At 49.6% G+C, this 10,558-nt stretch overlaps 1 pseudogene; it reads left to right on the top strand.

Moving 5' to 3' along the window:
• Positions 1–2,972: 2,972 nt before the first annotated feature.
• Positions 2,973–6,121, top strand: LOC109777196 (HIPL1 protein-like; annotated as a pseudogene).
• The last annotated feature ends 4,437 nt before the right edge of the window (positions 6,122–10,558 follow it).

Genomic DNA, 10,558 nt, shown 5'->3' with positions numbered 1-10,558 from the left:
TCATAGTTGCGGATGCTTGCGAGAGGGGTTAATCATAAGTGGGAGGCTTGTCCAAGTAAGGACAACACCCAAGCACCGGTCCACCCACATATCAAATTATCAAAGTAAAGAATGTGAATTATACGAGCATGATGAAAACTAACTTGACAGTAATTCCCATGTGTCCTCGGGAGCGCTTTGCTTTATATAAGAGTTTGTGCAGGCTTATCCTTTGCTACAAAAGGGATTGGGCCACCTTGCTACACTTTAGTTACACTTTTTACTTGTTACCCATTACGAATTATCTTATCACAAAACTATCTGTTACCGATAATTTCAGTGCTTGCAGAGAATACCTTACTGAAAACCGCTTGTCATTTCCGTCTGCTCCTCGTTGGGTTCGACACTCTTACTTATCGAAAGGACTACGATAGATCCCCTATACTTGTGGGTCATCATTGGGTCAGCTGTTAGTATATATATAGTGATAGTTCCAGTGACATTTTTTAGCCGTCGTAGAAGAGTCGACGATTTTGTGTCCATCACATAAGATATGATCTTGCGTAACAGAGAAAGTGGTACCATCGAGATTTTATTTGCTATGACGGTGCTTCAGCGACGGTTGGGGTGATGGTCGGAAAACGTCGCCAGTGTATTTTTTGTGACAAAAAAGAGCTATACATGACACAAGTGAAGCGTCGCAAAATAGAGCAAAGTTTGTAGTGGTTTCCCCGGAGGTAGCAGGAGGAGTTGGGAACTTCACCTTGATGATGCCTTCATGAAGGAAACGACGCCAAGGACGTCACCATCACCGGCTCCGACCACCGGCTGAAGACCAGGTTTTCACCCGGATCCGTCCCAAACACATCCAACTGACAACCTCTGCATTTGCAAGACCACCTTCAAAGCCTCGGAGCTGGACGCCCAGATCCGACGATCATCCACAACCGCACTACCACCGCGGTGTAATCTGACACTCCGGCCACTGTCGAAGGGCGCCAGCAGTAGAGCATGGAGGGAGGGTTGCCACCCCACCACGCCATGCCGGAAGAGCCGTTGGGATGAATCCCAAGCACGTTCTTAACTTTCTCTGTAGCGAACGGGATCTGGGGTCGATCCGCCGGAATGCCGGAGCAGCTCCGCCTTGGACATGGGTACATCCGCGCTATGCAATTGAGGACGATCTAGGCCTCACCAGCAGCCACCGCTCAGAGCCGCCGCCCTGAATCCATATCGCCACGCAGGTGCCCCGTAGCACCCCACCCCTCATAGGGCCAAGGCCACCTACGTCGCCAGCGCCGAAAGCAGCAACGGTTGCATCCGCTCCAGATCCGCCACAACACGGAGATGAAGCTGCGCCGCCCGGATCCGTAGCCGGAGCAGAGCAACGCCGCACCACCGGGACGCCTCCAGGCGAGTGAAGAAGGCCGACAACTCCTAGGCATGAGATGCGCCGCCATGAGACGAGCCCGCATGGCGGGGAACCTCACCACAAAGCTGAAACTAGACTACAAAGCACGATTTCATGGCTGAACTGAAGAATTTGATTTGTTTACAGAGGAATTCCACCCAACCTCCCTCACATCCATCCAGTTCGAATTACAAGCCAAAAAAATCAAACCACAAGCCGCCCAAATGGCCTTTTCTCTTTCACCAAGTAGAACGAAGCTAGGAGCTAACTATTTATACCGTTATATACAGTTACAAGGTCAGTGGACCAAATTCTCGCCTGTGGCAGCGACGAGATGATGCTGAATAAAGAAGCTTCGGATTCTTCTCCGGCGAGGCGATCATCTCTATGGTCGGTGATAGATTTGGAAACCAATCTATTCAAGCGAGGATATCGTGGCGGCGGCATCCTTGTGGTGCACTTGTGTCCTCGGCCTTCGTTGTTGCGACGACGTCTGCTCCAACGTCAGCACAGAGTTTGGGAGGTAGTCCATGAGCGGATGTAGATTGTGGTATGCAACGATGACATTTCAAAGACGGAACGTGTGCTGGGTTTCATTGTTGATGGATGGCAGGTATGGTTTCCTCCTTCGGCATCTTAGTCGTGGTGGGGTGCCAGATCTGGAGTTCGATGGCATGTCCGGGGTGTTGCATCGGTCTGATTCGTTCAACAGCAATGGCTTCACCTTTGGTGAGCCACCTTGGAGGTCAGCAAAGTTGTATATCAGCGATGGAGCCGCGTCGAACTCAGGCGAGGAGTTGATCAGTCATTTTTTTTCTTCGGTGGCTGTTATGGTGGTGCCGGACGTTGGTGTCAAGCTCAGAGACGTTCTGCTATCTTTTCAGTTTTGCCACATCAATCTTTATGTGACTTATAATTTGATCTGTATGATATAACACTACAAAAAAAATACACATAAATTAAAGAAATGCATATGCTCCCAGATGACCGGTAAATCAAAGAAATGTAAAAGTAAAAAAATTCTGTTTTTTTGTAGATGTTTGTGTTAGTGTCGCAAGCATGCGTGACAACTTTCATGTGAAACGGAGCATCAGTGTTTTGTCGGTGAAAAAACAAATTTAGGATGACATTTGGTCTTCAATTTGTTTTTTTTTTGCACGTGCCAAAATGATTAACCTTTTTGCCTCAAAATTTGCAGGTAGCATTTGTACGTGAGCAAGATCACATAAATTTTTTGTCTTGATTTTTTTTCACATTTGAAAAATTATTTTTGGGCACAGGTGTCTTTGTCTTACATTGAAGAAATACAAATATGCAGTCCGATATCATGAAGGGGAATCCCGTTGGATGTCTTGGTGACATGTGGATGTGGGACCTAGACCGACGTGTCCATGCGTTCTGTTCGCCCATTTCCGTTGACAATTAGCAATCAGTTTCACCTTGTCACTTTCACAATCCAAACAGGTACATTTGTCCCCGAGCGGTCCATGAGTTTACTTTAATCATCTCACAAGTTTTAGTATGGACATGGTTGTCATTATCATCCAGCATTTGGCAGATTTGTCCCAATATTTGGTCAACGCCTGCATCCTCACGCCTCCATACAGTCAGTTCTACTACGGCTCCATTTCTTCCCTCACATCTTCACCTCCTTCACGATCGAGGCACCATGAGGTTGTCGTCGATGGCAAACGCGACGCTCTTCATCGCTGCCGTTGTCCTCTTCCTCGCCGTCAAGGACAGCCATTGCGCGCAATTGTGCATGGACTCGAGTATGCCGTCGATCTCTTGAAATTTCTACGTGTTGTTTTGCTTCTCCGAGCAGTTTGTGACTTTCGATCATGTCGAGCAGCCTTCCCAAGGCCGGTCAACGGTTCCCTTTCCTTCTGCGGCTACAATGGCACCGCTTGCTGCAACGCGACGGACGACGCCGCGGTCCGGCAGCGGTTTGCCGCCATGAACATCTCAGGCACGCCGTGCGGCCACCTCGTCAAGTCCATCCTTTGCGCGGTATGGTTTCTTGCTCACTACTAGGAGTAGCTTTCTAGCTGGATCGAACTACCATGGCCATGGAAGGCCGGCTCTGCGACTCACACAATGGGGTTCATGTTGCAGAGATGCAACCCGTACGCCGGCGAGCTCTTCACCGTCGAAAAAAGCCCTCGGACGGTGCCACTGCTATGCAATTCCACCGGCGTGTCGAGCCGGGTCAGCGGCGAGGCCGCAGCGACGGGAATACTGCGCGCAGGTGTGGGACACCTGCAAGGACGTCTCCATCCCGGGCTCCCCGTTCCAGCCGCCCAAGGGCGGCGCGTCGGCGCTGAAGCTCACCGAGGTGTGGCAGTCGGAGGGCGACTTCTGCGGCGCGCTAGGCGGCGGACCCATCTGCTTCGACGGCGAGGCCGCAGCGTTCAATGCCACCCGCGTCGTGCCGCCGGTGAACGGCATGTGCCTGGAGCGCCTCAGCAACGGCTCGTACCTCAACATGGCGGCGCACCCGGACGGCTCCAACCGCGTGTTCCTCAACAACCAGGCCGGCAAGGTGTTCCTCGCCACCGTGCCCCCGCACGGCTCCGGCAAGCCGCTTGAGCTGGACGTGTCCAACCCGTTCCTCGACATCACCGACGAGGTGCACTTCGACAACGAGTTCGGCCTCCTCGGCATGGCCTTCCACCCGGACTTCGACAAGAACGGCCGCTTCTTCGTCTCCTACAGCTGCGACAAAACGCAGTCGGCGTCGTGCTCAGGCAGGTGCGCCTGCAACTCCGACATCGGGTGCGACCCGTCCAAGCTCGGCGCGGACAACGGCGCGCAGCCGTGCCAGTACCAGAGCGTCATCGCCGAGTACACCGCCAATACCTCCTCCGGCTCGCCTTCGACGGTACGTAGTAGTGCACGGTATCATGTCAAATTCTCGTCCGGTGTGTGCTGAACTGCTGATGCGCCGCCGTGCGGTGCCTCAGGCGACCTCCGCAAACCCGACGGAGGCGAGGCGGATCATGACGCTCGGGTTGCCGTTCACCACCCACCACGGCGGGCAGATCCTCTTCAGCCCGGGAGACGGCTACATGTACTTCATGATGGGCGACGGCGGCAACGTTGGCGACCCGTGGAACTTCGCGCAGAACAAGGGGACCCTGCTCGGGAAGATCATCCGGATCGACGTCAACAACATGCCAAGTAATGCAACTAGAAACTCAATTTACTTTCTCTGGAATAAGTATACTAATTGATCCAGTTTGAAGGTACTTTTTTTGTTGCAACTGAAACTCTGGGGACCATCAGTATCTCTTTCGACTATATTTGGTGGCAACTGTTTAAAGTTCATGATTATATTCAAATTCAAATTTCCGTCAGAATGCCTAATTTCAGTAGAATAAAATAATCGATTCAGTTTGAAAGTCATTAGTTTACGTTTTCTGGAAAACGAACATGAATATTGCAACAGAAACTCTAAGAACTATCGGTATCACTTTCGATTATATATGATGGCAACTGTTTATACTTCATGATTATATTCAAATTCAAATTTCTGTCAGAATGCCTAATTTTTCGTGTTCAAATTTGAACTACGTTCAGCTGGTAACAGCACTCCCGGTTGGGGCAACTACGGTATCCCCAAGGACAACCCGTTCTCCGTGGACCCCAAGTTCGCGCCGGAGGTCTTCGCTTTGGGCTTCAAGAACCCGTGGCGTTGCAGCTTCGACTCCGGCAAGCCATCCTACTTCTTTTGTGCCGATGTCGGCCAGGTAACCTCTCGCGTCCCCATGCTTTATGACCACAATTCGTACCAATAAATTCACCGTGAGATGGGTCATGGTGAAATCTGTGTGAATTTGCAGTCTCTGTACGAGGAGGTCAGCCTGGTGGTGAAAGGCGGGAACTACGGGTGGCGCGTGTTCGAGGGAGACCAATCGTACCCAGCACTATCAACTCCCGGAGGGAACACCTCGGCCGACTCCATCAACGCCATCTCGCCCGTCATGGGTTACGCCCACAACACCGTCAACAACAATGTTGGCTCCGCCTCCATCGCCGGCGGCTATGTCTACCGCTCTATGACTAACCCTTGCCTCAACGGCAGGTAATAATTACACATCTCGATCGATGTCATTCACCACCTCATTTTGTTGTTGCTTTCATGGCATTCTCAAGCAACCAGCGACCATGGCATGTGTCGTGTGTTAATTTCATCTTGCCCTTCCATGTGTACAGGTACATCTACGCGGACCTATACGCACAGTCGATGTGGTCGGGGATTGAGATACCGGAGAACAGTGGAGTGTACAATGTGACACCATTTAGGTTCGCTTGCTCCGCGGCATCGCCAATCCCATGTGATGTCGCGGCCAAGAGCCCACTGCCCTCGCTCGGCTACATCTTCTCCTTCGGCGAGGATAGCGCCAAGGACTTATACCTGCTCACCAGCAAGGGCGTGTACAGGGTAGTCGATCCCAACAGCTGCAACTATGCATGCCCGATAAAGAGCTCCGCGGAGGTAGGGGTGCCCCCATCTGCAGCATCGCCGAGCTCCGCATTCAATGTGCAAAGTTCCACCCTGACAACAATGTTGTTGGTAGGAGTGTTACTTGTCTTGTCGAGCTTGGGTTTTTGAGGAGAACCGTTACTTTTGAGTTCACAGTGTTTTGCAAAATAGCCAAATGATTGTGGTGTTTTGATGGTATATATTTTAGATAATCTCTCTGTGTGTGATAACGTGTAATTTTGGAGTCTGTATTTTATGAAGTTTACAAGTCAAGCATGGTATTGCATAAGATCTCCAAGGTGATCCAAAAAGGGATTTTTCGATTTGAACAAGAATTGATTAAATATTGTAATACTCACCCGTTAGGCCTTGTTTTGGCAGGGTGTTTGATGGAGGTTTGGTGAATCCCTCCCCTTCATCAATCCCCTACTTTCTCGTCTCATACCTAATTCTTTCCTATACCTAATGTTTGTCATCAACCAAACGAGCGGGCACAACACATAGACAAGCACGGTGATCGTCTATGAAATGGAGCGCCACGCCTCAGGCGCGCGTGGTACTGTTAGCGGTGGCGGCGCGTTGGCCTCAACTACAACCGTTGACTCTGCCAGTGCCTACGCGAGGCCTGGCCATCTCACGTACTCCCTCCGTCCGGTGAAGAGTGTACATCTACAAATTTTAGGACAAATTATGGAGTTGAATAAAAAATGCACTGGAAAGGTGCAAGCCATCATCTCTCTTCTCTTTAATTACCCAACCCTCAATGAGCTAAGTGCATGTAGAAATTAGGAAGACCATGTCTACTCTTCACCGGACGGAGGGAGTACTACCTGTAGTCGCCGCACGGCAAAAGGGAGCTTCCGCCTAGGTCATCTCTGTTCGCGGTTGGAGGGGATAGGAAGGCAATGGAGAGCCAGTTTCTACTGTGCCGCCTGGTCCTCAGTCCCCACACATTCCTCCATTAATGCGTTGCCTCGAGCAACGGAGGGGAACGGATCGGAAGACGAGACGAGATTAGTAAGGCGAGAGCAGCTAGATGACGATAGGATTCACACGCCGGTTTCTTCTACTAGTGTACCAAAAAACCAAACAAGCCCTCTTTTTTAGGTGAAACACACAGAACATGTTTGGATACAGAGGGGAAACGAAATGGGAGTTTACACGTGGGAGTTTTAATTTTTATTCCCAAATCCATGTTGGGTGTGTGCCGGGAATCAGGATTAATGCATGCAGGATGTTAGACCAACTCCAATGCACGACCCCAAATGGTCCGGCCGCGTCCGTTTGAAGTACACAGACACAAAACGCGGTCGAATGCGCGGGAACAACCAGACAAACTTCCGTTCTTTGTCCAGTTTTGGCCCATTCCCAGCCCAAATCTGGGCCGCGTTTGCGTCAAGAGGACAGAACGCGGACATGCAGGACATGCACCCTTGTCCTTCCTTGGCCCACCCATCGGTGGAACAGATGCCCCTTTTCTCTTCCCCTGCCCCCCCCCCCCCCCCCCGGGGCTATCGCTGCCGCCACCCATACCCATTTTCTCGACCACCTTCCTCGCTTTCCTGCCAGGCCGCCCAAACCACAACCACGTCATGCTGCAGCCGGCCCATGCTCGCGTTTCGGAAGAGTTTTTTGCTGGCATTCGTGGCTCTTTGTTCATGCAGCTGATGCGAGAGAATCTACGGCCGCCGACGACGCCCATCAACCCCAACACCTCCCAGCAGGCGCTGCATAGCCGCAGGGCGCCGCCGGCCAACGCCAACGTTGCCTGCTGCCTGTGAGGGGAGTTCGAGGTGCTCTTCCCAGCCGCGTCTCCATCTCGACCGCAAGGTGTTCGACACTTTGCTCACAAGGTACCATGGATAGTGGGGATGAGTATTTTTCCCCACAACTTTATTTGTTCATCCGATGATTCGTCCTCGGATAACGAAGACCTTGTGGTAGCTGCATTGGCTGTCAATTACCACATTCCTAGTTAGCGGCCTCGGTTTAGGGGATCAATCTCGGGCCATGCTCTGACCTTGAACCGCAATAGGGACAGCGGCCACGCCCTACTCTATGTTGATTACTTTGAGAATACCGTGCTCTTCAAGCCACATCAATTCCGCTGCCGCTTCAGTATCGAGAGACATGTGTTCAATCGTATTCGGAAGGGAGTGGTAGCATATGACCCATAGTTTGAGTGCAAAGAGGATGCCCTTGAGAAAAGCTTGGCTTCTCCTCTTATTAGAAATGCACTGCGTGTATTAGCATGCTTGCGTATGGAATTCTAGGTGATCTTGTGGATGAGTACGTGCGTATGAGTGAGTCCACATGCCTCCTATCAACGTACAGTTTCTGCAAGGCCGTGGTCGTAGTGTTTGGCCCTGAGTACCCGAGAGAGCCAACTGCTGCTGATATAGAGATGTTGTTGGCGATCAATGCCGAGAGGGACTTTCCGGGCATGCTTGCACTAGTAGAAAAAGGGCCATTTGTCCCGGTTCATAAGGCCTATCTGTCCCGGTTGGGGAACTGGGACTAAAGGGTCGTTACTAATGCCTAGGCCTTTAGTCCCGGTTCTTACACGAACCGGGACAGATGGGCCTCCACGTGGCCGGTGCTGCGAGTCCAGGCAGGAGGCCCTTTAGTCCTGGTAGGTGGCACCATCCGGGACCAATAGGCATCCACGCGTCAGCTGTTCAGGGGCTAGGGTTTTTCTTTTTCTTTTTCTGAAAGGGGGGTGGATTTGGGGGTTTTGTATGGTTAATTAAGGTGTTTCATATATTGTGTTAGGTAGCTAATTAATTAATAGAGAGAAGTGTCCTCTCTTATCTGCGTGCTTGGTCGACGCTACGTACTATACGTATAGAGAGGCCCTCGACACGCTAGCTAGTAAGAAAATGAAGGAAACCATTAAGTACAGAAGTTCGTCATGCATACCGAGAGAAGTGATCGACCTCTCCTTCTCCGAGAGATTGGTCGAACAACAAGTTTTTTTATTATCTATCCGACGCTACTGGCTACATACATATACAATATGTAAGATCTCTTACAATCCCCTAGCATCTGAACTCAAGTTCCACATGGTATTCTCCGGCTTTATTGATGACGTGGTCAAGAAAGAATCCCGCCAGTTCCTCTTGAATTGCTTTCATGCGATCTTGTGGTAGGAGTTCATTCCGCGTCTGCCACGTCTGATTTGAAGAAGAGGGTTAATACATATGTATGAATGAAACTCAACAGAAATGATGGTGTAATAAAATGAAAATTGTGAATATTATTGCTTACGCACTTCATATTGTCTTTTAGAGTAGCCCCGCTTATCTTTGCAAGTCGCGTTGTAGATGAACTCGCACACGTAGTATCCACAGTAATCATTCCCTTGTTCCTGCCACAAGCACTTTACGAGAAATAGAGGTCAATCAAACTGATAATGAAGCATTATAAATGGCATTGATGAAAGTAGCTAGAATCAACGGGAGATGCGCACAACTAGCTAGCTAGTAGTACTTACTTTCGGGTATGTATATCGCAGCACCTTCGGCAGTCCCGGAGCTTCTGCGGTGAACTTTTTCCAAACCCTGCAAGACAAAAATAATAATTATTACTTGAGATATCAGGAAATGAACAAAAAGTTGCCGATATGGTGCGATAATGATCGATTGAACTTACTTGTTGAGAATTTTAGTCATGTCTGCATAGGTCTCGAGATCTTTTCGTCTCGAGTCTAAGACAGTTACTAGTCCACGCTCAAGCTTAATCTCCAGGAGAATATAGTGGAAGCTGCGGACGCATGCATAACTCATCAATTACATTACTATAACCTCGCTCGAGTAATAAGGGAAACCGAATATGCACACGACAGTAACACTCACTCTAGGTTGTAAGGAAAGAGTATTAAATCTTTGTTTTGATTTGTTATCAATGATTTGAGAAAGTTGGCCTCGGCATCTTGGGCGCTCTTTTTAACCTGAAATTCATCCATGAGATTTGTGTTAATGAACCCAATATCATACATTTCTGCTTTTCTGCACTCGACGATCTTCAATCTGCATAATATAGTGAGGATAATTATAAATACATGCAATCAAAGAGCTGAGCTATATATAGAGACTTAGTGACAGAAGTAGTACTTACAGACAGTAGCAAGTGACAGTTAATTTATCGAGGGCCTTTTGATTGAAGAACTGGAAGAACTCCTCAAATGGAACATACAACAGATCAATTCCAACGAGGTCATGCTCCTCTTTAACTCTCAGATACAAAGTATCCGTCCCCCCAGACTCTCTGCAGGTTTTCATGTACCAATCATGGAATGTTCGCATCATCGTTGTTAGAGATTTTTCATCTTTGACGAGAGGCTTCCCGTACTCGTATCTGTGTTCGTCCACCTCCAAGAAATCATAATGTACATCGTCGGGCAGGTAATCTCCAAGATTGTTATAACCGGGCACCATCCCTGGATCATTAGCGACGATGTCGCTAGACACATTGAGCGGGGGGCACGATTGGTTCACTTGTTCGCCGAGCTGGGCAATTTTTTTCCCAGCTGCTCGTCGTTCTTTTAACCTTTGATCACTGACAGTACTTCCCGACCGCTCCGCTTCGAGATATACCTTTTCAGTAACGCGCTCATAGTTGGTTTTCGGCGGAGACTTTGGTGGTTTCCTCAGGCCATCGATAGTGCGCTTTGCTTTCACCGG

The sequence above is a fragment of the Aegilops tauschii genome, chromosome 3, assembly GCF_002575655.3.
Source record: "Aegilops tauschii subsp. strangulata cultivar AL8/78 chromosome 3, Aet v6.0, whole genome shotgun sequence".
In the NCBI taxonomy this organism is placed as follows: Eukaryota; Viridiplantae; Streptophyta; class Magnoliopsida; order Poales; family Poaceae; genus Aegilops; species Aegilops tauschii.
Note: the sequence above shows the minus strand (reverse complement) of the source record. Positions and strands in the feature narration are given on the sequence as shown.